The sequence below is a fragment of the Aythya marila genome, assembly GCF_965140915.1.
Source record: "Aythya marila genome assembly, chromosome: 1".
NCBI classification, from domain to species: domain Eukaryota; kingdom Metazoa; phylum Chordata; class Aves; order Anseriformes; family Anatidae; genus Aythya; species Aythya marila.
In genome coordinates this window covers 119018484-119046130 of record NC_139042.1, presented here as the reverse complement: position 1 = coordinate 119046130, position 27647 = coordinate 119018484, and the positions used below count along the sequence as shown (strand labels likewise).

Below are 27647 nucleotides of genomic sequence, written 5' to 3'. Positions count from 1 at the left end.
CTTACAAGCACGTGTATGAAGGGCAGCAAAGAAGCCCAGGTTCAGGCCTTGCCTCCAGCAGAGTATGTGTTCGCTGTCCAAACACCAAAATTAGAATCATAGAATCAGAGAGAATGGCTTGCGTTGGAAGGGACCTTAAAGATTAGTTCAGAAACAGTTGAGCTTTCCTAGCGTGGAAATCTACTGGAGCTAACTGATAACTGACCTTGTGGAGAGGATGAAACTCCTTCATATACAGGACAGAGTTTACTTACAGCTAGCTCGGATATCTCTACAACATGCTATCCCCAAGGCAGGCTTGTACATTATACGGCACAAATTATACTGCATTATCCAGTCCAAACTCAGATGGGGCTTGCGAGAGCTAATGTGCTGTAAATATTAAGTCACAGAAAGTTCACACAGTCATCTGGCATATTCAGATAGGCAGTACGTAATTAACAAGTTACAGGAGACTGAGAGCTGTAACTGAAAAAGCAGCTGCTGGGCAGCCTGTGCACAGGGCTGTGCTTAACACTCAGGAGTGTTAGGCCTGCTTGGAATTTGCAGAGGAAAACTGGAGCTAAAGAGGGCAACAATCATATGTTTTGTGCAGCACTTGGCTGCACTGCCACTGAAAGGAAAAACAGACTGGGGTTCATAAGCACTTTGCTGATCCTTCGCTTTGTTTTCCCTTACCTCACCCTAACACCTTTCAAATTACCTTATTAACATAAACAGCTCTCAGACTCTCAGTTTAGTATTTGCAGCAGTTTTAGGGAGTGAGAGTCACATACAATGGTATCTGCAGCTGATTTACATTTATTTATCCAACCATGTTTTGAAGTCTCTTGGCCAAAATGAAAACAGCCACCCTCTCGAGAATGCAGTGCCAAAAGCACGCATACATGCAAGGCTGGCTGAAATTTTAATTGCGCAGAGGTCAGGAAGTTCAGGCTGAAGGTTCCCAGAGCAGCTCTAGCCCCTTTCCCCTGCGTGTATGACGTTGTACAATGGGGTCTTTCTTTACATAATCACACAGAATGGGCAATTCAGCCCAATGCTCAGCACGCAAAACCATCTCTTATGCTGCAGAGGACTTCCATCCCTCTGCTGTCATTTCAGGACCTCCTCTATCTCTTTCCACCCCTAGGAGTGCTAATCACGTTCTGAAAACTCCTACAGAAGCAGTTATAAGAGCCTGCATGTCTACGTAAGGATGCAAATTGAACTACATGTCAGGTACATACATATCTGGAAGAACACTGCTGGACTCACTGATTAATGCACAGGTTTCATTTGAGGCACATGTTTAGACAGTGTCCAGGTGAGTTTCAGTACCCTCAGTGTGGAGGAGGAGACTGATTCCAAGTTCTTCAAATTGTTGCTGTGAAGTCAATGAACTTTAGTGATAGCAAAATGTAGTAAGCAGCTGTTTTAAGATGGATTTAATGAGTCCACGAGTGGTGTTAGGAAAACAAGGGGATAATGACAGCAATAGATCAGATGTAGGGAGTCTGCAAATTTTACTGAGTCCCACAGTCCTCTTTTGCTCTACACTAATCAGGTGTACGCATCAGTGACTCGCTTCTATATCAGCAGTTCAGGTGTACTGCCATCTCCCAGCAATTCTGGATCAGCTGCCAAATTTCTATAGATTTCAAAAGCTCTTAAAAAATATTTGAGTCATTTTATGTGGGCTACTAACCAAAGCAAGCCTCTGCCTCAAGTGAGAGCTTCAGTGGGTCTTACTCCTTCACCTGGTATGCATGGAATGCACAGGACACAGGACACTTACATGAAGAGCTGGGTGTGGAAAATATTCTTATTTTTCCATAAAGTTTATTTATGTGCTCATTTGGGGAAGAATTTAGAGATGGTCCTCTGTATCAGCCTGAAATAGTCCTAAAAGGAGAAAAGAAAAAGAAAAGAAAAGAAAAGAAAAGAAAAGAAAAGAAAAGAAAAGAAAAGAAAAGAAAAGAAAAGAAAAGAAAAGAAAAGAAAAGAAAAGAAAAGAAAAGAAAAGAAAAGAAAAGGAAAAGAAAAGGCCACGCACCCAAACAATCAAAGAACATATACTTAGTAAGTCTTTTCAAATGGTGATCATATACAGAAGTAAAATTTGAAATGTCTTACTACAGTTATCAGTTCTATTAAAGCAGAGCCTGCAAACCACAACTAAGCTGTCGCATTGTGCTGAATTCTCTAAACAGACAAGGAAGGGGAGAGTTCCCATTAGCAGTACTAACATTATATTGACAAGACAAGAGTCAGAAATTTTATAGATGTGAAAATGAGGTCTGAAGAGGGCAAGTGGTTTCTCTCAGGTCACACAAAAAGCCTGTGGCTAAGCAGGACCTGACACACGTGTTTCCCAGAACTGTGCCTACAATTGTCAAGTAACTTCCTTTTTAGTTAGTCTGGGGATACCTGTCTGCATGTAGGTCAGGTTACTCTTCACATTCTTTCAGGACAGAGCCAAATGGGTTTCTGCAAAAGGAAAACACAGGCACAATTGGCAGGACAGGTCATTCTGTGGTCTGCTCCAGACAGCCGGTATAGATAGAAACTGCAGCTGCAAACCACACCAAACCTGAGTACCCTTTTACAGCACCATTTCAGCACACTTTGCGCTCTCAAGCATTCTGACAAATCCTCATGCTACATGCACAGCATGTAATTTATACTGCTGAATTCATCTAATAACAACATCAGCCCACTGAGCTACAATACAGCACTTATGGTTGCAAGCATTTTGAATGGAAAGGGAACATATTTTAAAATATTGATTATATCTAGGGCTAACAGGCTGCCATGTAAGTTCGTGGGGAGGTGGAAAAGTATTCAGTGTGAACATTGCCAGCCTTTTCTTGAGCAGGTTAGCCTTGAGTACGGCTGTAAGCCATGCTACACCACTTGTTCTGGGAAAGGTGTATTTGGCACTGTGGATGTATCAACATGACCAAGTGGAAGAGTGTGAAAAAGCAGAAGAAAAGCTTTTATTTCCACAAAATTGATTAAGACTGCATGCTAAAAATATTTTTGAGCCATTGCAGAAAGGTGAATTGAGAGGTAAGCTACCTCACCCCAACCTGGGTAAGCCACCAGCTTTAATAAAAGCAAGTCTCCACTGAGTTATGACTTACACAGTTTGGATCCAAGACGTTTCTGCACAAATGGAAATAAGATATGCTGAGTCAAAAGTAGAGTTAGCCTCCTAGGGCATGATGTGCTAATTCTACAATAGACCATAGCTCAAGCACTAAAGCAGGATTAACTCCTAATGCCCACTGATTAAAAAAGGGAAAAAGACCAGACCTTACATCGCACAAAACAAGTGACTGGATACCAGCCAGATGTTTGAGCAAGTGTCTACTTTCTCCAGTAATATGTGCTGCCTCTAACTCTCTGGGAAACCTTCCCTAATGGCACTGCTGTTGCAAAACAAATACTTTGCTTATTCAGTCTTCCCAACTTAGTCACACCACACTCCCATGAACTCTGAGCCCCATTCCTTATCTTCAGACAGAATTCCCTGCAACGTTTGTAGCAGTTGAGGACTGCTTCAAGAAGAATTTGCAAGCAGACCTCAGCAAGATTTGAGATTTATGGTTTGCATGTTACACTGTGCTTCTGCCCCAAACAGTACATGCGTAATCCTAGCCCCGAAGCTACACGAAATCTCATGACTGGAGATCAATGCTGTGGCAAATTCAGATAAATCTAAAATGCAAAAAATGAATATGAGGTATGTCAACCATGTGGATCAAGTGGCTGGATGTCTAATTGCCTCTCCTTTACTTGAAGACTTTGAATCAGGTTGTCTTTCTTGAAGGTAAATGCCAGCCGAGAGTTAAGGCTTCCAAGAAGAGATTTTTGAGGAATCTTAGGCTGCACAGAATGGAAGACAAGTAATGATCATATTTTTTTATCAGCATAATATCTATTTAGTTATATAGTAATCCACTAGCTGTACAGAATCTTAAGAGACTCTGTCTACAAAGGTCTACATGAATGCAGATTTTCTCAAATACTGTATGTAACAGTTATCTACAGAGCATTTGTGTGCAGGGTTGTAAAAAAACTTGATCAAACACCATCCTTCTGACTACAATGCTGTGATTCATTTTTACCTGTTCAAAGATACTTTATTCCCTGTCTCACTTAATAGAGAGCTACTTCTTGCCAACAGGCCATTTGGGCAGCCCAGGAAAGCCACGATATATGATTAGCACCTGTTATAATAGAAATCAGCTTTCTTCCCAGGAGAAGAGAGAGAGAAAAAGAGAAATTCATCGAGTGCTGGTAGAGCTGCCTCTAGGTTGAATGACTAACATATGATGTAATGCACCTTGGCTTTCCCTTCCAGCCTGAGCGCTGTTCAGCCTGCTGCTTCAGTCTGCAAACAGTCAGAGCAGGCACCAAACTCGAGCTCATACCCAGGGAGAGGTTGTGGCTGAGGTCAGGGCAACGTTACAGGCTCCACTGCAGCGTCTCCTTGTTAATGATGGTAAATCAGTGGTGTTGATCAAAGCTGTGGAACAGCAACCAAGTCCAGATTATAATTCAGACAAGGCGAAACCCCATCTACTCCTTCCTGACTTTCCCCTCCCAAGCAACTTGAAAATATTAGATACACAGCAAAAGTCAAAACTTCAGCTGAAAATCCTGAAAGTCACAGTGTAAGGCTGGGGCCCATATCACCTTGGCCTTGGGCCTTCTGTAAGAGATCCCATGTTTATTCAAATGAATCTTCCAGCGGCCTGTGGCTAAAGCCAGAAGAATTCAGGGGGAGTTTTTCTAGTGCTTCCAGGAGGCCAAGAATTCGCACCTGAATAGCTAAGTGATCACTAAGTGCATTCCTTTAAAATTTGTTTAGCACTGGTTTGACAGCTTTCCATATGTTTCTTCCCTGTTAGGAAAGCTACACGGGAGCCACATAAACCTATCTCGTAGCTGCTTTTAAAACTAGCTTTAGGGTTCAGCTGTCCACATGTCACACGCAGTCCGCCTTGCAGCAGAAGATGCTGCAGTGGGAGCTTTTATTGCTTGCTATTACACAGCTGCCTGCTGGAACTAGAGGGAGCACAAAACAACCAAAGAGGCTAAAGACTAACCAAGTTTTGTTTATCACGGATTTGATCTACTGACATGCAGGTGAGAGGCTCTGTATATTAGTACTCATCCCTCGTTACTCATCTTTGAGGAAGTGCTCTAGGAACTTTTTGTGTTTCTGAAATCATCTGGATGGACCCTGTGTGTATTGAATGCAAAGTAGTTAAGGGATTTGGCTGCAAAAAACCTTAATCACCTCAGTCTTTGGCAAAGTGAGCAGTGGTGAGAAGTCTAATCTAGAGTTAATCTCTTCAGATAATAAAGATAACAGTACTGTCAGAAAATAGAAGCTCTGAATGTAACAAATAAACGAGAAGAAACCACTGAGTCCTGGATAAGAGAACCAAAACACAGGATGGATGAACCACAAATGAAAAAATTATCATCTTTTAGGCACGACACTTTTTGCAACAGGTGACCGACTAAAAGAGAGAAGATATGCAGGTAATGCAACTCAAACACTCTATTTGAAGCCTTAGTTAATGAGGAATGATGAATAATGCATTGACTATTATAGAAGCATTACATAAATCAACAGCACACACCTGCAATATTCTACTCACCTCCAAAAGAGACACAGAGGAGGTCTCAGAGTTAAGTAATGAATGTGACCAGGGGCAGAAGAAAGTTTCTGTACAGAGAGAGACTGAGGTTTTTGAGGTCAGAATGAAGATGCTTAAGAAAAATCAGAAAATGATCAAAAAACTGGATCCAATCAATTACTGAATATTGGTTCAGTATTTCAGAGGCTATGTAGATCTGTAGCATCAGCTTTGTGCACTGTTGACCTAATCCTTTTGCTGCCATGTATATGCAATGATTTTGAGGAATGTCAAAGCTGGGGGAAAACTGGGACAGATTAACATCAGACTGAAAAGGTATGATTCTGAAGAGGTAAAGTCCAGCTCACATCTCATAGAGGAGAAAAGAGAAACCTGGGCACTCGCTGAGGGAGTTGCTGAGACCAGGAATTAATTTTTCACAAAATGAAAGAGGTGGAAGGAAGTAATTTTAATCAACATCAGGTTATTTAGTAAGTATTTGCTACTCAGACCTTTACAGCTTTCCTGAAGCAATTAATAGTGGCTATATGTGGATACAAAATACCATAATATCTAATATCATGTAGCAATTCTGGGTTTTGTTTGTGTTCTTTTTTTGAAGTAAACATAGGTTACAGAAGACCAAACGAAATATAACAAGTGGATGTGAGAATTAAATCACCAAGTGAACTGCCTATGGTTTCACAGTTATTTTGAAAGAATTCAAATAAGCTGAAGTTTAAGACATTACAACAGTTGCTGCAAAACAGCTAAGTCAAACTCTGTGCTGTTGCACCAGTTAAAGCTTATTGTTTTCTCCTGTGGTACAGGTAAGACTGAATGGAAAATATGGAAAATAAACCCAGATCCTGCAAAACTTACATCTTGTCACACTTCTCAGTAAACATTTTGCAAACTTCACCAGCAAAAAAGAAAAGGAAGAACCACTGCAGGACACATTTTATGAAGGAAAATAAAGTCTCTTTTGGAACAGTTCACTCTCAGCAGTGGAACCAATTCAACTTTAGTTCAAATGGGGATCTTTGTTATAAAATAAAACAGTGATCTACTGCCCAAACACAGGTGAAAGGAATTGTCACATAGCACACTGCATCATTGCCAGGGAGCCTGGGTAACCCTATCTATAGTTAAAGCCCTGAATATCATGGCCCAATCTCTCTCATTTGTTACACGTGTGAAACGGCTTTAAGGGACTTTAGGAGAGAGTTGGCCCAAAATAAGATAAAATGGATGACTTGACCACTTTGTTTCCTTCTGCACAAACTAACTAACTAATTAAATCGCTCACTGCAAAGCAGTTGCCCTTCAAATGCCTACTCAGCTTAGGAGACCATACAGTAGTCTAATTCCTAGCCAGTGAAGTCAGGCTGTCACCACGGCAGCAGGGTGTAAATCTCCGCTGTATGAAAAGGCCCAGGCTGATAAAGCAGATTGTTGTACATCTGTGTCTGCGTCTACACAAAGTAAGAAAGAACGGCTTAGGGAGGGGGCGAGGGAGAGCAAATAGCCCACCAAAACCTTTACCAGGGCGACCACAGTTAGATCGCATGAGCACGGCAGGCGGGCTGAAGGATGCTTCTGAGCACAGGGTGTGGGGTCACAGGAAGAAGAGGCAGACAGGATGGGAAGGGATAATCCAGTAAAGGAACATCACCCCGTGCCAGCTGATTCTGGCATCATACCGTGATGTTGTCCCTCAGGGGGAAAAAGCTCATTCCAGCCTGACCTCGGTCTAAACATTACAGTTATTGCACAGAGAAAAGCTCAGAAAAAGCCAGCGCTTTTGCTCCAGCCTGCACTCCAGACTTACAGGCTGGGGCCCATGAGCTGGCAGCATACACATCTATAAAGACGGGGAAAGTGACAGTCTCCTTTTAATCAGTCTAAGTCTGGCACCAGGTCAAGCTTTTCTTTATACTTTTCCAGTGAAACTGGAGTCTTTTCTTCTTTCTTTTCATTAAAATAAATGAATGTATGATTAATGATCCTGGAGCCTGATATCTCCCACGTATTCAGAGATTAGCTACAGCAGTGGCTACTGCCAAAACAGCACATGCTGATGTGTTGCAACCTTAATCTCCAGACTCTGTTCTAAGGGCAAGAAGCCCATTTCCATGGCCTCATCAGCCACTGGCCTCTTTGCTGCTGTGGAGGAACGAGCACAGTGGTGATCTTGTAAAGAGAGGCTCTTACCTGCTAGGAATCAAGCTGTGGCCTCATCCAAGCGAGGGTGCTGAGAGACAAAGGAGCAGCAACACACAGAATTACACAATGACAATGTAGCAAAACACAGGCAAAATTGAGATGAAAATTAACCGAGCAATTAAAACCCTTAATTTTACCATCTGGGCACACTGGTTCCCTTTGAGAATGGGCAGTTTCTACAGAGCTTAATTCTGTATTGGAGAGGGTGTTGGACTGAATCCAAGCAGAAAACCAGTTTGAACTGATATTTTTAATCTCAGACCACACAGAAACTTTTATTTTGATGATTTTTCTGCAGCTGAGCCAGAATGAGCAAACATTGATTCTTCTGCTTCAGAATAACAGATCAAAATTTGACATAGTCACCAGGGACCTTCCTGCATGGGAACAGCCTGCGTCTAGTAGGGCCTTAATCTCACATCTTTTGCCATTCAAAAGCTTTCACATCTCTCCCAGGATGCTCTACTTGCCCAGATGTGCACTGTGATGCTGCTTTGCTCTGCAGACCTTTACAGCAGGCTGTTCACCAGAGCAACTTGCCTAAAGCGATACTCCTCACCAGAGAAATTGGCCAATTTTCTTTACTCCCCTATGCAAAATGACCTGGGAGGCTGCAGGGTCATCTCTGTATCTGCTTTTCCCAGCCCAAGCTCCTGCATACACCCTTAGGTGCACATTAGATCAATGTTCATGCACTGTGGAGTCACAGGGTAATCAGGAAAGGCAAAGAAACCTCCAGTCCTTCACCACTGGTGCTCCTCATTTTCCCTTCCCTGCCAAAATACTGTAACTCTCCACCTTTGTGCTGCTGGAGAAAAACTCCAGTTTGTCTTCTCAACAAGGCAGTTATAGGGATGTACAGAGAAATGGTCATACGGTTGTGTTAGAAATGGGTATCACTGCAGCCCTAGCAGAGAGGCAGGAGATCAACACGTTCTTGTCTTGAGGCTCTGCATGTAATGGCATCCTCACACTAACTGCTCGCTGAAAGCTCCCAATAGCATCAGTGCCAGATAACAGACTTCTCTGTGAACATCATACTTTTTTTGCCATGTACTGTGTCATCCTTATCCTGAGGCCCAGAGCTGCCCCAGTGGGGCCTCACACCTTCCTGGGCTTCGCTTTGCCCATCTGCACAGACTTAACTTCAGCAGATGATGAGAAAGACACCAAAAACTAGTGGAGCACTGTGGACCAGAGTAAACCACAGGATCACAGCCTGGCTAGCTGCCCCAAAACAGAATTATCATTCTCTTCCTTAATTGCTCAGACCTGTGCAGTCTGTATTTGCTGCATGACCAGTGGGCCACCTCTGTAAGGTCACCAGAAAGCCTAGAGTTTTACCTCTACATGAACAACAGACCATATAAGTTTCTACAAACTTGGAAACAAAGCAATATATTATATCTGAGATGGGTCTCCCAGTTAAGTACTTCTGGGTTATTTCCTTCCTGTTCCCCTACAAAGACAGACAGGTTTTCTTTTAAGAAGTCTCTTCATCCTTGGTTCAACTTTGTTTTACAAAGAGAATTAAGCAGGAGCACAAAGCTGGAGATTGTGGGTAACTGGCAAGATCAAACTATGAGAGTTGTTTTAAAAGTTACTTGATACATAATGAATTGCAAATTCAGTAGAGTACCAGCTGGAAACAGCTAAGCCCTTTATCAGCATGAGGTGGGAAAGAACAATGACGAAATGAGCGAACAATGCAGACCTGGAGAAAAAACTTCTGGCACAGCAGGGCAACATAAGCATGTTATATAGAGAACTGGTCCTTGGGTGAAGACACAGATCTTAAAGATGACCCCAGACAGAACCCCAGTTGAGGTACGTGGAGAAATACACAGGATGGCTGCGTGGTCTGAAGCCTGAGCTGTGAGCCAGGAGTCTTCGGTTTCCCTTTTTCCCAGTTGAGTTTGTCCCAAGCCTTTGCTGACACACAAGCAACCATACCGAGGAAGTTACGATCTGCAGGCAAACCATGCCTGCCTCCTTCTGTCAGCTGGCCATGCCAGAGGCCACGGAGGACCTTGTCTCAGACTGCATATTCTGGGAGCGTGCCCCCAGCACAACTGCCTTTCCACAGCCTGCAGCCGCTCAGCTTTGCTCTACTCCCCTCCAGCGTGCTCCCCTGTCCTGTACCGAACACCGACACACTCCCCAAGAAGGATGAGCATTGGAAACTAAAGTATTCACCTTGGGGACTGAAAAGGAGATGAAGGTTCTTTAATACCTCAGCTACAGGCCTCTAGTTACAGATCTTTTTCTGTGGTTACGGCCTAAAATCTCCCCCTACGTTCTGGTGCACCATTTTGCTCTAAAAATATTAGATGTTTACATCTATATTAGACTATGGAGAATTGAATGAAAATATGTAGTAGGAGTGATTTACTTATGCAATGAGTGTTCGAACACCATCCCCAAACAATTATTTTCTGTTTTGGTGGGGAGAACAGGCTGAATTGTCTGTTTCAGAGTCAATAATGTTGCTAATGAAGAGGGATTTAAAATATGCTTCTTGGCAATGTAGTTGTTCCATAAAATAGGAATGCTCTTGGATTCAGTTCTGTACTTCTTAAATTTATGATTTACCCTGGACAAAAATCTTTAAAAATTATAATATGGTGATAAATTATGAATATTGGGCCAAATGCTTCGCCTCTTAAGCATTTTTTCTCTCAGTCTTCCTCTAGGCTCCATTAAGAAAAAGTTAATGTGTGTCTCAGAATTTGTTATTTCTTAATAAACAACATACAGTGGTAGCAGACTTCAAAAAGACAGATTTACTATCATATAATATACTTCAGTTTCAGAAATAATTGACTTTGAAAGCAGATATGCTTGCACTGGATTACCTACTTTTCCTCTCTAGATCCTGGATGGCAACTTATACTTGCTATGTCTCCTTGAAACCTGAAATAAGCTGGATCCAATTTATACTTTTAAAGATCCTAGCTAACCGTGTCTGATTTATCCCTTATTCTTTCCATATATCTAGAAAAAAAGCTGAGTTTAAACAAAATTCAGTCCATCAGTTGAGAGGCAGAAGTACATAACTTCTAAGACAAGGACTAAGTGAATGTTACCCTCTACCTTTTTTGAGGGGCAGAGGAAGATGTTAGTAATTTTCCAAAATTATTTGATTCACTTTGCCCAGAAATTGTGAATAATAATAATTACTTGATAAGAAGACTCCAGTAAGACTCTTTTCCCCTCCTTCTTCTGACCCTCACTGCAGTAAAGCTAGCTGTCCACTATGAAATAAATGCCTTCTGTGATTACCCCTGCAAAAGAAAGAGCATTGCTGATGAAACAAAATGTACAGGAATTGCTTGCTTTCTGTGTCTCCTTCATAAAGGCATTACTTTGGATCTTTTTTCTCTTCCTAAAAAAAAAAAAAAAAGAGGAAAAATATACACTTTAAACATCATACCAGAGAGAATTTCTCTGAAGAAATTAAAAGTGAGAGTGAGTAGGTCAGAGCTTAACCACAGCATGCAAGGAACTCAGCCACTTAAGGACTGGGGACAAGCTCATGAGGACCTCCAAGTCCATATCCCTGATGCATTTCTATAATCTCTGATGTGGACAGATGCATTGCTGATATTAGGCCCCAAATCAGCATTGTCCTTCATAGATTTGGCTCATTCAGTTGAAGAATTTTTAGAAAGGTTTAGCTGTAAGTATTTCACTCAACATTGACATTCACAGTAAAGCTTTCATCCTTGGAGCTCTGATTTCTTCATGATTTCAAACCAAAATTCTTTCAATTTATTTCAATGCAAGTAGAGGCAATGAAACTTAAGGATGTGGCGATGTCTTCTCATATGACAAAACTAGCTTCACTTATTTTTTCCAATTGAAATATTTCAAACCACTGGAATGTATTGTAGTCTAGATCTTTTGTGCATTTGGGATTAAAAATAGCCAAGATACTTCATTTTTGAAATAGTCTTCTGTATCAGAGAGCTAATTTTTTCCTCCTAATAAAAGTTAATTAAAATCTGCTGGATACAGTTGGATTCATTTCATAATGCAGAACAGCACGTGAAGCACAGCTCGACCACAAAAAAAAAACCTCAGTTCCCTCTGTTCCTTTTTTTCTTTTTCCTCTTTCTTTTGGCCTGGTTTGCTTTAGTAAGAGAAATTTCATCATGTGAAATGTACAATCAGATAAATTCTGCACTCAGTCCTCCCCACTTTTCCCCATCCAGCCATATTCATTTCAAAGGAGTGCCCCCATTCCACAAGGATGTTCCTCACAAGCCAGCCAAACCTTCTGCTTTGGCACAATCACACTAGAAATCTGGGTGACGAAGCCCAGAGCTGTACTCTGATCTCATACAAGTTGTTGCTTTGCGATATTCAAGACAGCTGTCCTGTGCTTCCAAAACGTTGACTTGGTGGAGAAGGAGGAGACATTTCGTACCTTTGCCACCTCCCAGGCTGATTTGCTCCCGCTGGCCCGATTTGCAGAAAAACTCCCAAAGCAGGGAGGTGCAGCCCAAAGTTCATTTGACCCGACCCTTGGCTGCTGTCAAAAGATGTCATGGAATATGCGTGACACCATTTGCAACCTTCAAGACCTACCTGCACACAGCAACAAATTTTACATGGTGCACTGACCAAACTCTCCACTAGCTTATGTAAAAGAGCATTTTTAAGTGTCAAATTCATTGAAGCATCAGCCTCACCTAACAGAGCCAAAATTGAGGGTCCCCAGTAGAGCACAGATGAATGCGCGTGCATGACAAAGAAAATGTACATCTCATTTGCCAGCTATCAGCTCTATTTTCACAGCTGAAGTGTCACAATAGCCCAGCAACCAGTTTGTCAAGTACTCACGTAGTGACCCTCATTTTTTACCCTTAGATCTCAAAGCAACTTACAGAGAAAAAGAAACGTCTCTTTCAGAGATTAAGAACTTTTACAGAGTAGGAAACTGATGCATGCTGAGGTAATGTAAATAAGGTGAACAACTTAGGTGGCCCTTGAGTGGCATGGGTCTGAGCAGCTGGCAAAGCTCTTGAAGCAGAGTATTATTTTCTAATCGTTTTGGAGCTACAAGGAAAACAGAAGAAAGCTCCTTCCCCCCGCCCCAGTACACCCATTGCAGGCCATTCTGTGCTTCCAGAAACAGAGAAGAAAAAAAAAAAAAAAAGAGAGAGAGAGAGAAAGATCATCTGGTTCTTCATCAGTTGTGGAGTACATACTATACCAGTTACTGTCATTTCCTAACTCTTCAAAGGATTTAGTACTGTCTTATTCACCCTGTCCAAAACAGAACAATGAGGCCTGTAGAGACTTACATTATTCAACTACATAGTAGAGTTTCCTCAATAAAAAACATCTGGTACTGCACAAAACACCAGCAAAGCTACACACGAGCATGATATTTGTAGTCCTGGGCTCTCAGAAGAACCATATTGCTTTATTTAAGCAGAGTGCAAACCAGCATGAGCCATGAGATGAGAAAAGAGGGTAATTAAGGCACGGCTCTCTGCAACCTTCTCCATCTCTGTTGCTGAAGTTTAATTCCAGTGTAAACAGTTGCACAGATTTAATTAGAAAATGTCAGAGCATTACTGCTAGAGAGAGGCAGGTGACATAAAGCATTTCAAGATGCCTTGGACAGATGACAGTCAAAAACCTCTGTTCTGCATAAACACCATAAATACATTTCACGTGGAGCCAGGCTGAACATTTTAATTTATTAAATACCGTGATACAGATACTACATTGTTTGTCCCAACCTTAAAAAAAAAAAGCTACTAACAAGATCTGATCAGAGCCCACTAATCTTATGAACATCTACTGGTGAGTTACCTGACCAAAAGTGAAAATAACGTTGTCCTCTCTTACCACTTGTTCTAAGAATTTCTTCAGTCAGGTACATTTCTACAAGAACACAGGCTTTTAATAATCTATTTGTTCACGTCCTCAAGTATTGTAAATGTATTGGTTAGCTAAGAGACCCTAAACTAAAAGACAGTTTGGATGACCCAGCTGACCCTAGTTTTCTTATCTATACTTCCTTCACAAAGGTATTTTCATATTCCAGATTTAAAATAACTTCAAGTTTAAAAATAAAAAATAAAAAATAAAATAAAAAAAAAATAAAAGTGAATGTTCCATATAGCTGAAGAAGTTTAGCAGAGTGAGACCTGAAGCATGGCAGGCTGGGAGCGGTTATCGAAGCCCTGGAGAGAAACATCATATTTAACGGAAGATTAATGAAGGCCAAGCCAACTCATCTAGAATGTGAAGATGAAAAATATAGGGCAACTTTGGGCAAACAGTTACGTCATTGAGCAGCCAGGTGAGATGCCAAGGTTCATTCCCAGGCCGTGAGATAAATAGCCACAAGATTCAAGTGGTCAGGAGATAAATAAATCCAAATGAAACCTGAAGGTCACTTACTCTCGTCTGTGCAGTAAGCAAATTAATGCAAGGAAAGAATGTTAAAAGAGTATTTTGTATGTGTAGCCACTCAGCCACTAATTATGGGTGAGGTTATTGCTTCCAAAAACAGTTAGTTACAGTGCCCTGCTGTGACTGGCAAAGGAGAGAACTTGTTCTGCAGATGTAGTGCCTACAGCTTGGTATCGTGATGTCAACACCTAGGGTTCCTCTCAACAGAAAGCCAGCTTTCTGGGCATGAGAGATACTTCAGTTCTCTTTTCAGAAACTTTAAACAATCATCCTCACTGTTGTGCCTGGATTCTGACCTGGGTGGCTGCATTGAACTTTCTGTGGGTAGCCTGGCCTTGGTCTCTGTTCATCCAAAGCACCACAATTTGGGACTCAAATAAAGTGGTTCAGTTTATTCTTACCTCTGCTATGATAGGCAGGTTTGGTGTTGCAAAACCTCATCAGTTTCGGTTTTGTTCTGTTATTTCAGACATAGAATTATTTGTACCAGTGTTCCTTTATAACTAAACCTCAGCAGCTGGATGGATAAGATGGCAAATTCCAATTTTACGTAACTTCTGTTTACAAAACATGTATGACCCTTGCAATGACCTTAGACAAAGCTAATTTTGGCTGTTGAAGTGGTAGATCTTGTCTTAGTATGACTTTAAGGACCTCACACTGCTGATGTTCTGAAATGGAAGCTATAGTCTCTGCTCTTTAAATTTACCTTCTCAGGCTTTTCATACAGCAGAGTATATAATGAGTAGTGTCTCTTCTTTGCTTGTATCAAAAATGCTTTAGTGATATGTTCTTTGCAGTTTGCTGCCATGTAGAGAATTCTCTTGAAGTCTTGTCTCTCAGAGTAAGACCATTCTTGCAAGAAATTCATGAAGATTCAACTAAAAAGCAGATAATTTTATGACAGCAAAGGTGGAGTCAGAATCTTTCTGAGGTAGAAGTTCAGTGTAGTCAGCAGAATTATACCACAAAGCTGTCCCCTCTTTAGAAAAGTTGCTTCATTCAGTAGACTGTTTCCCAGCACATCCAGTGCAAAAGTTGTTTTTAACCAGTGGAGAAGCTTTCTTTCTTGTGGCAGGCCCTCGGGACTTTGGTCAGCCAGATTCACAAACAAAACTACCCTCCGGTTAGATGATATAAATACCAAGCTTTAAAGAAAGAAAAGCAGTGATGAGCTGAATGCTCAGGGCTCGGCTTTTCTACAAATATTCACCTATGGACAGTGAAGATATTTCTAATACAAAGAAGACCAATTTCACCAAGTATGTTTAGGATCTAGCAAATCACTAGACCAAATGTTTTCACAAATTGTTCCCTGGCAAGCTTTTGCTTTTGGCATTCTCTCTGGTTATTAAAAAATATCACCTTCTTAGAGATAACTTCCCTACCTCCTGACAGATTCTTTCCCAACACTGTTGACTCCAGGTACCACAGAAACGCCTACATATACTCAGCTATGTTTAGCATGTATAGACAGGTTTTGATCTGTAGGGCTCAACGGGCTCACCGAAGGAAGGAAGAAACAGACTTTCATCATCCATGGGGAAGATTCCTATCACACAATCAAGCAAAGGGCTTTTTCTGCAGCCAGCTAATATCTCCTCTGCTGAGCACCACTGCTCATGACAGCAAGCTGTTTGCGTAGCAAGGCACTGCTTAATGTGAGTAAGGGCACTGCAGTCTAGCCAAGTGCAACTTGCCTAAGCTGATGCAAATTTGTAGGAGAGCCAAGTAGATGGATTCTTGAGATAAGCAGCAAAAATGCACAGAGCCAAAGAAATACTTTAAAAAGAGGAGTTTGTGGATATGCAAGTGGCTGTTGAACTAAGAGAGCGGTTAAAGACAAAGAACAGATTGGATACTGGTGCCCAATGCAGGGGGAATGACACCCACCTCTCCCACTGTAACAAAGAAATTGAACAGACTACAGTGAATATGAAAGGTAAAAGCTTGAAAATTGCTAAAATGAAATTATTTCTTTACCTCTTTACTGCTTTTATCTCTCTGCTGACCCAGATTTGATGAAATCTTTGTACGTAGTTAAATTCCTGTTGAAGGAGTAGTTAGGAACATAGATAAACACATTTTTAGCATAATTTATTTACTTGCAGAGGTCCTGTTTCATTAGGCACAGGAACAGTGAAAACTACCAGTATGTTTCTTCCAATAGAAACATCTTCTTAACGCCTCACTTGTTCCCACAGGTAAACAGCACTCTCTTGCTCTCAATTTCTCTTTAACATAACTGTTTATTATACCATTTCCTCCTCACCAGCAGCATCAGGTTTTTCCCAGCACTAGGAAGCCACACAGGACAAATCCCTTTCTTTAAGCCCACCTTGCTTCAGTGACTGACCTGGCCAAATTACAGCTAAGCTGGTACCAGAAAAAAGCTTGGGTCTTGATGCAGAATTGTTCACAGCTGGCTTCCTTTGACAAGAAGCCTAATCATCTCTATAAAGCCCATGTGTTCTGGTTTGCAATCTCCTCCCCTTACTTTTTCTTCTATAGGGACAGCAAGAATTACTACTCCATCTTCCCAGACTTGATATTTTTATCCACCCTCCAAGAAGACGTTGCCATACAATGTCATCCAAACACTACAAAGAGAACTGTAAGAAGTACTGTGTAATGCAAAGCACTGGACTGCCTAGCATTGCTGTATCTCTTGGATGTTATTTCTCACCAACTTGGGCCAGCATTTTTTTTCTTGGAGTATTTGGAAAGAAGCTGTCATTCACAACATTAGTCACCGTAAGATACAGAGGGACTTTAGAAGATAAGCTGTGGTGGTGGAATGATACTGGTTTAGCCTCCTTTATCAAAGCAGACTGATAAAGCAATGTGTGTTGGATAGCCTGGTTCTCAGACAGTCTGGTGCTTACTTCCCACTCAGCACCCTTCATTTCCAGATGTTCACGAAGGGCCTTCTTCAGATGAAGTGCAATGTTCCCTGTGTATGACAGCCACTAACTCACTATGGTGAGAAGCTAGAATAGAGGGGGACCACACTGTGAGCTAACGCAGGAGCTGCACAGGGAGAGCTGGGTTAACAACATGGAGTGGAGGAGTTAGATCAGGCTGCAAAGCAGGCAGGTGGCAGATGAGCCTGCTGGAGTTAAAATGCGCCTGTCTGCTCTATGGACACAGGTAGAACTCAGTGCATACCAACTTCACTGAAGGGAAAATACGGTGCTAGCAATGGTCCCATAACTTCATCTGTGAAACGGGCAGGACTAACACGTTAGTACTTTGCAGTGGGGCTACCAGAATTAATGTGTTAATGTTTGGAAGTGCTCAGCAGCTGCAGTTGTCGTCTCTTCTCTGTAACTTCAAAATAGCACACAGTTTAGTGCCCTGTAGACTGAGTACCTAGCCAGTGCCAAATGCTGCAGGGCACAAGGGGCTGGTGCTAGACAAGGAGGGCTTTTTTCTTGCACAGTAATTTCTTTAGATCAGTCTTTTTCTCAGTCTTATTCTTAGTCGTGTCAGCAGAGTTTAGCCTAGTGATATATTTGGAGTTGAAAGGTTGTGGCTTTTGTCTCCATTGTCTCTGTTCTGGCACATAGGGATTATGCATTTCACTCACTGACAGTATGTGTATTCATTGGCATTGTCTGCTGTTGACCATGGGAATCAACCTGATTTCTTTATGCTCTAATTTGGAATTTTTGAAACAGGGACGAGGAAAGGAAGTTGGCTGTCACTAAACATTCTTAACATCATTTCTCCCCACCCCACCCCGTCCCAAATAAGGAGAGGAAAATTTATACTTTGCCTAGGTCCTCAAACACAGCTTTGATTTTGGTCAGATGTTATGAAGGAACTTCATCATAACAGAAGTTGAATTAGTTTACATACTTTCATTATTTTTTTCTAAGGCATTGAAAATATTAACACTGGCTCTGCCTGACCAGCATTTAATGTCAGCATCTCATCGTTTCAGCCAAGTGCAACGCTGACTTTGAAAAGTCTGCAGTCTAAAAAGTGGCTCAGTGAAAGTGAGGTTGGGGTACTTTATATTCGCTCCTCTTTATCCCTCGCAGAATAGGTAGGGGTAGAGGCAAACAGCTGATTCTTTATTTTTTTGGCTGCCAGTGTGCTGATCTTAAAAACATCAGGCATTCTACCAGAAATAAACCTGGAGAGGTCAGCTGACAGCCTGATGAAGAAAGCAAAAGTGTTGCCATCTGCCTGCAGCAGGAACAACAGGTTGTCACTAGAAGAAAAAGCTTTTCAGAAGCCCAGTTTTCTCCTCATCAAGCCAAAATTTGCCCCCAAAGAAAACCCTCAAATTCTGTCAGTCCCCAGTTAAGTAACATTTAAAAGAATACCCTTTAATCAGCTTTAAAAGTGCTGCCTTTCACTTTTACTTAATATCCTTCTTTTTGAAGAGAGGAAACCAGGACAAGCAGCCTTCATGTTGTGTGCTACTTGTTGCTTTATGCAAAGTACTTCCATACCTGCATTAGGGTTTTGTTTGATTCCAAAGTTTTATGGAAAAAGAAAGAGTACACAAGGCTTCAGATGAAAGGATTGCCCAGTCACCACTAAATAAACTAAAAAGTAATGGAAAGATACAAGGCCTTTTCTATTCATTTATTTAAACTCCCCTCAACACACCAGCAGAAAGCACATCAGGCACAATCATCCTCAGCATAAGGGGGGTCAGATAGAGGCTTTTATTTCACCAGTTGTTAAAATGGGTGCTACTAGCAAGTATTTGAAGATCACCCTCAAAGATTGTGGCTGTTGCTACTTTACTCAGAAAAGGAAGCAAAGAAAAAGGAAGTAAAACAGGAATTAAAATATTTGGTGGGATGCCTCCTGAAATAACGTATTTAGCAAAAAGGGCACTGTTAAATATTTTTAAACTAGCACCAGCTAATTAAACAATTAAAGGTTGCAGAACTTGCCCTGAATATAGGGTCAGGTGCTGAAAGACTCTTTTGTAAACAGAGTAAACTGATGTGGCTAGATGAAAAACAAATTATATGTATGATCACAAGCCCTCAGAAACCAGTCCCACGTAAAGGACTTTTAGAAAAGAGAAAAAAAAGCAACAAACAGTGAACCATTCAGTTTTCAAATCAGCCAGGAACAAATTCTTCTCTTACTTTTGCACACTTTTTTTTCCTGCCAATAGCAACAAGGTGAAAACGAAAGGGCTCTTTAAAACAGTTGTTTCAGATTTGCATAGTGCAGACCTACAGCCCTAGGTGAGATTAAAAGCGTGAGCTCACATGATACTTCCTCCTCAAGGTGGCTGGAAAACAGAATGAGAAAATCCCAGACCAAGTTACACAACTCGAGAAGGGTAACTATGGTCTTTTTAAATGACAGTCAGCAACAGCCTGTTTTGTCCCTCAGTTTGGATGCTACAGAGAACAAGAAGTCAACAACCACCTGAACTCCTAAAAGAGCGAATACAATTACCCATGCCCTGCTCAAACTGAGGACTTTGGAGTCAGATGACAGGAAACGTTCAGCAAATGCATCTGGTTAGGATAACTGGCCACTCTGCCGGAAAGAATGGAAAATCAAAACAAAGCAGCTGTATTAAAAGGGCTCACCTACACACACGGGTGACAATTGCAGGTTTCTTAGCACCTTATGGCAGCAGAACTTCAGACTGTATCAGCAGTGGCTTTTCTTGTTCCATGAACAATCTAAAAATATTTCCTGATCAAAATAATTTGTGAAGGGACTGAGCACTTCTCATCCACTGAAATTAAAACATTTCCTATTTGAATCACCCAAACATTTCACCAAACATTTCATTGATACCCGTTAAGTACATCAAAAAGATTTTGAGAGTTCAGATAAATAAAAAAAAAAAGGTATTTAGCTTACCTTTTCAAAGACAAGTTCTTTTGCATTTGAAAAACATATTTTGTAGCCTTAAAACTTTTTTTTCCCCCTGTATTGTGAATCAAGAACACTTGAAACTTACTCTTTCAAAGTTCTTATGAGAACTTGGTTTCCCAGCAAAAACTAAACATTCAAATGAGGCCTGCTCTATAGGAACAATTGCCTCCCATCACTATCACCCGCACCACCCCTTTTAACATGACCAGCCTCAGAGAAAAGGATATTCTCCTTTCAATTTATGCAAGACCCTACAGAAATAAAGGGTTCTTGTACCTGCTGTTTCTAAAGCAGTACAGCCCTGCATACCTCTGATTTGGTTATCTAAGCATGTTCTGTACTTTCTAGGACTGTAACTAAGCCAGGAGCAAGGTAGGCACAGTCCCTCCTTCAATACTGAACAGAGTTCATTCTGCAGGGTCTTTTGTGCCGGCCCTTGAAATCCCGTCCCCTCTGACCAAGTGCTAATGATCCCATGGTGTTTTGCAGAGTTATTGGGGTTGTCCTTAAACAAAATCCCACTTCATTTTCCCTTTTTGGGCAGAAAGCCCAGAGCTAATTGGATGCATTCTCTCTCTTCTTCAGTGGCTAAATGCAATGCTGATGTGTGCATATAATGTGGGAATCACGTTAATCATAGGCGCACAGATTTCAAAGCCAAGAGCGCTGGTTGTGATGACCTAGTCTGATCCGCGGCGTAACACCAGGCAGAGAAATTCTGCCAGTGATTCCTGCCTCAAGCCCATGCTTTTGCACCTCAGTTCCCATCTGTATAAACCTAGCTGCAGCTTCCAGACACTGGGTTTGTTGTGCCTCTCCCTGCCCCACAAAAGAGGTCTTTGTTCCCAGAAACCCTCTACCACACTACAGTCTTGTGGGCTCTGACCAAGTCACCTCTTCACCTTCTCTTTGCTAAAATGAATAGATTAAGCCTCATATCTATATCTCCAAGGTAAGGTTTCCAGGCTTTGGATTTTTAAGTGAAAAGACCTCATAGACCTACGCTCTTTGTATCTCCCCAAAATCTCAAAGATATGAGGCTCCTGCACTCTGGGCTCTCCAAAGGCTGCTCAGTAAATCATTCAGAAGTTAGCCATTCAGCCCTCCAGTTGGATCCACAGCCTTCGCTCTGAACCCAAGCACGTTTGCTGTGCTTTTAGTTCTCTCATCACCTTGTATTTCTCAATTTATGCAGCAGAATAGCCCTCTGCCCAAAGTTTTAAATGGATCTGAGCAGCCGCACGTAAGTAGGGTCATGGGTCCACGTTCAGAAGACAGACGTGGAAATTTCACTCACACCCTTGACAGAGGACTTAAAAGAGGTAATCAGTAAGGAGGATTTAAGCAATTAGGTGGGATAACACATGAAGTCTTGGCTGTTCTGTTTGGGACTTGGCTTGTTATTTTGGTCTGTTATTGCTGACTTGGTCCTTTAAAAAGAAAACTTGGCTGAAAGAGCTGCTCACAGTGCTTCCTGTTACCCTGCTTGACCTGCCATATGTGTGTGTGCATCAAATGCCAGCTTACCAAATGTGCTGTTCCAGTAATTACTAGCAAAAACCCATGTAATCCATGTCAAACTAGCCCTAATTTTCATGGCAAGATTCCCAGGCTTTGCAGCGATCTGGTGCACCAGCAAGATCTCAAGCACTTCGTACACATTGAGACATGGAAACATTGTCAGAGGGTTCATCAAGAAATTAATAAATACTTAATGCAGAATCCCCTTCGCCTTAGTCTCTTAGTTTCTGCCTCAGATAGATATATATACACACACAACTTCGGTCTTCATAATTCTTGCACATATTTGCATTGTGAAAATCAGATTTTAAGAGAGCAAGAGCGTTGGAGAGTTTAACAGAGATGCTTAAGGGCTACCTAATTCTTTTAAGATGTCTAAAATACTAAACAATCCATAAGAGATGCATATCATAGGGAAAGTGCCAACAAAATATTTATCTAAATAGCTCTAGTCAAGCTGGTGAGAATTGAAAGCTCACTTTGGAGAATAAATTTCAAAGATTTGCTTTCCAATGTCTTTTGTCAATTTCCATGATTCTATACTTTAATAAATCAAAAGAGCATCAGAATAAGTGTAAAACCCCTTTGCAATACACAGGTAATTTTACCTGCTTCTATTTACCATATTTGTATTTTTAAGAACTTGAAGGAGGAGGGAGAGAGGAACTTGGCAAATAGAGCAAGCAAAACAGCATCAGCTTTTTTCACTACAATTTTTCAAACATTTTTCAACAAAACAAGTTTGTAAAAATACTGCTTGTTTTTCATTTTATCTGAAAATGCATCAAGTACAAATACAGAAGATCATACATTTTGAAGCTGTTATTTTGGGCAATCTGCAGACTCAAGAAAAAAAGTAAGGTTATTTTCACAGACAGTAGACTAGACCTTTTTTTTCCTTTTCTATATACACAGGGATTCTTGACCCGATTCTTGATTCATTGGTAAGGTATGGACTATATCTTTGGCATACATTTGGCATTATTATTTACTCTAAGTGTAACAATACTTTTTTTCTCACAAAAGTCTGAGACAATCTGTTGCCTGCCGCCTTCCTGAGTGTGAGGTGATGGTTACATCCACTTCTTAAGAAGAAACCTAGGAACCAGGGAGCTACTTTTTCAGCTTTTTCAGCACAGTCGAGCCAGTGTTTTCATTTTCAGCATGCTTTTCATTAAACATCACTGAAGCCTTTTTACTAAATCTGTTCTTGTGATTTTTGCCGTTGATGAGTAGGAGCAGAACCCAGCAGAGCAAAGTGATGTAGCATTAGGGTATTGTTTCAAAAGCAACATCTAAATGTGACGGCTGCTCCATTGTCTGGCTCTTTAAACCCAGCACAGGATTTTCCTTATGGGACAGTGCTCCAGCAAAATAAATAAATGGGCTGTAATCTAAACTCCAAAGCCCTCTATAAGATGTTATTGTGTTCCAGGCTCAGCAATAATAGGAGAGACATCACATTACGGGCAGACATCCACTTCTGCACTTTTGGAGAGATCAAAGCTTGTCTTGTCTGCAATAACTTTGGATAGATGCAAGATAGCTCGAGCCAGCATGGTCTAAACACAGTAAGGGAAAATGTCATCAACACCCTACAGGATAATTTAAGTCCCAATTTCTTCTCAACACCTCACAAAAAGAAAAGCCTGAAAAACAGCATACTTGTATGGCAGCTCTAAGGACTTGAGTGTGGGAGGCAAACCGCAAGTGGAAGAAGCAGCACCACAGAAGTGCATATGCCTCTAGGAGAGGCTATAAAATGAAGAGAGAAAGGAGGTCATATGTCTGAGCTGAAATGTTTTAAAAAGAGCTTAATTACCAGAACACGAGTGCTCCAGACTTTCTACAGAAGAGCCTCAAAGTGAAATGCTCCTTGATAATCCTTGTTCTCACCAAAAAAAAAGGCACAACTTGGGCAGGGGCAGCCTGAGCCAAGTGGAGCAGCATCACAGGGTGCAAGATACTATTCTGCAGACTTTTCTGTGGAGGCTGATCCCAGTTCTTCATTGTCTCCAAATAACAATGAGATATGATGAGGTAAATCTTGGCACATAGTCCTCATCTTCTTCACATCTTCTGCCACTAGCTCTGGCAGAGAAGAGTGAGATGAAGGTCTGTACCTACTATATCCCACCCTGGAGACAAAGCCCAGGTCCTGCCTGGACATCTTTCCCCCCTTACAGCATGGAAGACTTTGGGGCAGCTGGCACAGCCAGGAGCAGAGCTGGATTTGCCCACAACCCCCCATGGATGGCACAATGTGGCTGTAGCAAGCTTCAAACAGCACCAGAGCATGCAGCAGCTCAGAATCTCAGGCACTTTTAAACTGCCACAACTCAACCTTCAAGAACAACCCTAAATTTCTGAATTGCTCCAGCTTGAGGATATTGGCTCTGGGGCACAGAGGTGTTTTAAGAGCTCAGCCCCTGCCCCTTTGAAGAGTGAGTCCCAGCGCCTGTCAGGCTGCAGCACTCCTGCAAGGAGCTGCAGCCCCAGTGGGGTCAGAGCCCCCAGGCTGAGAAGCAGGGGGCTGCCAAGGGGGCCACGGGCTGGCTGCCCATCTGCAGGCAGGGAGCAAGGAGCGCATGGGGATGTTCCTGAGGGCTGCCAGCTTCCCCACGGGAAACCTTGGCTGTGTTTTCTGCTGTGCTGAATGATTACATGTGGGCTGTAAATCTGGATGTTAACATGGGAGCAGTATGTGCTGCTATACAGACTGAGGAGGGACTCAGCCCTTTCTTCCCCATTATGGACAGTAATGCCTCTGGCAAGCCAAGCACAGGACAACTAGGTCTTGCTCAAGGACACTAACATTAAGCACAACACATGATCCTCCTCCTTTTGCCTCTGTTTCTTCCAGTCTGACCTCATATAGTGTGTATCAGTCCTGCCTCACTGTGCAGCTAACACACAAGGCCTGGTTGTAATATGTATCTTCAGTCAGTTCATTTCATGACAGGCTAGTTACACGCTCATTTTTGCATCTTTGAACTAGCATATCACAGTGTTTTCTATCAAAGTGAGATCCTGCTGCTCTCTGGCAACTACTTATAACACAACAGTGTTCTTCATGCAACATTAGATAACCAGCCACAGCCCCTCCACCTGCTTCACACTGTACCTTCCCTACTGCTGGCAGCCTGCAAAGCACTAGAAGCAATATTTTATTGAGCTCAGCACATCAAACATCCCAGTCTTGCTCAAGTACAGCCACAGATGGAAATGAGTTATTTGTGGAAGAGTGAGGATAACTAATTAAGTGTCTTATTTGTCCTGTAGCATTGTTTAGGGTCCCTGTGCCAGACAAGCATCTTGGTATGCTAGGTGCTGTACAGGAACAGAGCCACTCCCCTGGATGTACAAAGACAAAAACCACCATGTTCAAATTTGATGCAATACAATTATAGAAACAGGGCCCTTTGAGTCAACAACCACCCAGTATTTTCATCTGGCAATATGAAATGGATTAAGAGTACAATAGGGGAAAAACACCTAAATGCAGCAAGAAAGGGATGATAAAAGTAGATAAAAATACAACTGACTGCATTTAGATTAAAATGGCCAAGACTAAGCATGGAATTTGCATTAGTGGTGATACACAAAACTGACTGGAAGTGCAATGAAGTTTTAGGATCTGCTTTCTCCAGTTTTCACCCCTCCAACCCATTTTATGAGCCTCCTCTAGCAATAATTCCACAGGCCCTAAGTTGCCAACACTCAACAGTCCTGACAGCTGGAGGCTGATTTCCCCACCCCTCTTTTCTTTAAGGCCTAATACAAGTCTTCTTTGCTGAACTCAGGCCAATTTATTGCCTTACCCCACCCTGACCCATAGAATTGATCACTGTCCTTTCTGTAACACCCTCAGACAGTTCTGAAAACTATCATATTTCCCACCCTACTCCTGCCATATTCTCTTTTTCCAGACTAAACAAAACTGATTTTCTCAGCCTTTACTCACAGGTCATGTTTTCTAAGCCTCTTATCATTCTTGCCACCCCAGTAGGGATTCTTTAATGTTTGTCTACATCTTACTGACAGTGCAGTGCATCCAGAGGTATGTCACAGTATGGAGTAGACTTACAAAGAAGGGATAATATTGTTTAAGATTAAGAAACACATAATATTAAATATCAGGAGTAATAGGAGTTATCCCATATTGCCAGAGATTGATTAGGTGAGACCACATATATTGTTTCTACCTTGGTTTCTTCTGAAGTGGAGGTGGATGGAAAAGGCTGCAGTGGTGACCATTTCAGATGCGTGCTTTCACAATGAACTCAGTAACTAAAACAGGCCTTCCCCTGTCTCTCAAATGGGGTCATATCAGTGGGAAAGCTGGAGCAGAGTCAAGGAGCCTGTGGCTCTTTAGTGGCATTAGAATGCCTTCACCTGATGCTGATTAAAAAAAGCATGACAATATACCACAGACACACACCCTGTGAAGCAAGGCTATAGCAAGGACACTATGCCTGTCCTGCTCAAAGGAGCGTGGTGGAAGAGCCCCTTAAGCTTGTGTCTGCTCTGCTGGTTCTGAAGCAGAAGGCAGTACTGTTATATCCTACATCTAGAAGTAGAGGACCCCAGCTGAGAAAGCAGCCTATTCCCCTCCCTCATGTTCCCCCTTCCAAAAAATAAAAATCACAGGGACACACTCAGCTCTGCCCCAGTCTGCTGTGGGAGTTCGCTGGGTCTCTTGCCGAGGCCATTTATCAGCATCAGCTCTAAGGAGCAAAGCCTGAGAATTTTTCACAGAACAAGTTGGAAAACTATGAGAAATTGAGAGGGGGAGGGTGTGTTAACAGTTAAAAAGCCCTATAACAACTGTTTTTCCTAGAAGGACTAAAGGAAAGTTTGAGACCACAGTTTATCATTTGATTTTATTCAACCTTTACTATGGGAAATAACGAAGGGGAAAGCTAAGAATAGGCTCAGAGCCAAACTACACTACTGAGAAAAGGAAAAATAGGCAGAGTAGCCACATGCACATGCAATTAATTCCACCAATTCTTTGCTTGACCACATCAATCCCCACCCTGTACACCCCAATTACTGCCTCACCCATTTCAGACCAGGAATTATGCTGTGCTGCTCCCCCAGCAACCCCATGGGCTCAGCCCAGTTCTCTGCTCCCCTTTCTCTAATCATTTACACTAATACCAAGAGTGAATAGAAGACAATCAAGTCAAAAGCCAGAGCTTCAGCTAGTGGAAATCAGATAGCCACCACCAGTGTTAGACCGTGCTGGGGCTCTACCCTACAGCACACCTCTTCGTGTGACAAGATACAGGGAAGAGGGGCCCATGATTTTCTAAGCCCACCTCAGTTTGCCTAGACATCCATCATCACTCTCCCAAATATTCCTTCACCCTATCTCTCAATTCCCCTATTACCATTTCTTCTATCTCCAGCAGCATTTATAAGAGGCCTTCTGTCCCCTCAACTCTTCACCCCATAGAAGACTCCTCCTCAGTCCTCCTTCTTCTGTGGGAGTCGGGGAAAGGAAGATGCGCTTCAGGCTCTCCTCCTGCTTTGGTCTCACCCTGTAGGAGAGTTTCAGGCCTATCATTCCCAAGAAAAAAAGAAAAGAAAAAAAAAAAAAAAACTCTGTACAACAGAAGACTGAATGGTAAGCATCCTGTTGTGGCCCAGCTGCCATTATTAACCTATATTCCATGTAACATACAAAGCAAAAAAACAAACATCCAGGAAAAAGAACAGAACACCCTGAAATCAGGGCTTAAGTAATAAGAAAATAGGTAAGTCTCCTCTTCTGGAAATGTAGGTTTTAATAATTTACAGATGGAAAATATGAATATCCCTCTGCATATTATTTTCCTCACTGCATTTTACTTGGCAGCTCAAAACCTTGCAGCAGGAAGACGGCCATATAATTGCAGGGGTCAGTTCAAAGCCTTGTGCTTTGCAGATCATCTGGTGTTTGACCTACACACAACTGAA

The 27647-nt window shown here is 41.9% G+C and overlaps 1 long non-coding RNA gene across 1 annotated transcript; it reads right to left on the bottom strand.

The window, feature by feature from the left end:
• Positions 1 to 1861: 1861 nt before the first annotated feature.
• Positions 1862 to 27137, bottom strand: LOC309874688. The gene is made up of 3 exons (XR_014316886.1): positions 27080 to 27137; positions 2410 to 2469; positions 1862 to 1884 (listed from the first exon to the last, which is right to left on the bottom strand). It is a non-coding gene; the product is annotated as an uncharacterized lncRNA (long non-coding RNA).
• Between the last annotated feature and the right edge of the window lie 510 nt (positions 27138 to 27647).